This window comes from Bison bison, unplaced genomic scaffold (assembly GCF_000754665.1).
Source record: "Bison bison bison isolate TAMUID 2011002044 unplaced genomic scaffold, Bison_UMD1.0 scf7180017864193, whole genome shotgun sequence".
NCBI classification, from domain to species: Eukaryota; Metazoa; Chordata; class Mammalia; order Artiodactyla; family Bovidae; genus Bison; species Bison bison.
Window position 1 is genome coordinate 377,359 of NW_011494765.1, and position 1,125 is coordinate 378,483.

The window sequence follows — 1,125 nt, forward strand, 5'->3', positions numbered from 1 at the left end:
AGTTCTTCTTCACTTTCTGCCATAAGGGTGGTGTCATCTGCATATCTGAGGTTATTGATATTTCTCCCTGCAATCCTGATTCCAGCTTTTGCTTCATCCAGCCCAGCATTTCGCATGATATACTCTGCATATAGGTTAAATAAGCAAGGTGACAATATACATCATTTGTCTCTATCCTCTCCATATTTTATTGTTCATATTTTCTCATAAATGTAACTAATATGATAGCCAAAGTGGTATATCATTGATTTTGTTTCAATTTATTTGACTATTGATGAGGGAACTATTTTTTCTTGAGTCCCTTAACCAATTTTTAAAATTCTCTTATCATTTATTTGTGTAATCTGTCTATTACTTTCTTAGAATTTTTTATTGGCTTTTCTGGACCTGTCTGTATTAAAGATATTATATCTTTGACTTCTTTGTCTTGGTAATGTTCCTAGTTAATTCTTTATCTCTTGACTATGAGACTTATTTACTACAAGCAAGTTTTTTTAATCTCGTCAAGACATCTTAATTGTAATTCCTTTTACTAGAGTTTTAATTTAAAATATTTTCCTCTACAGAATACATGCAAATGTTCAACTTTTTCATTTTCTTGTAGAATAAAGTATTTTTAATATCAGACATGTAGTAGTTTAGAATGAAATCATATTGTTAAAGTGGTTCTCTGTTACACAGAATGCATTACCTCTGATGTTAAAATAAAGAAGATATTATGAACAGTGTTATAGAACACATTTTAAGTTTAGATTAAATAGACAAATTTCTGTAAAATATATAACTCATCGAAACAAATCGAGTAAGAAATAGAAAACCTGAATACAGGTTAGACCTATAGCATTATTTTAGACCTATAGGCATTAGGGAGGAGAAGGCAATGGCACCCCACTCCAGTACTCTTGCTTGGAAAATCCCATGGACGGAGGAGCCTGGGTGGCTGCAGTCCATGGGGTCTCTAAGAATCGGACATGACTGAGCGACTTCACTTTCACTTTTCACTTTCATGCACTAGAGAAGGAAATGGCAACCCACTCCAGTGTTCTTGCCTAGAGAATCCCAGGGATGGCGGAGCCTGGCGGGCTGCCGTCTATGGGGTCTCACAGAGTCGGACATAACTGAAGC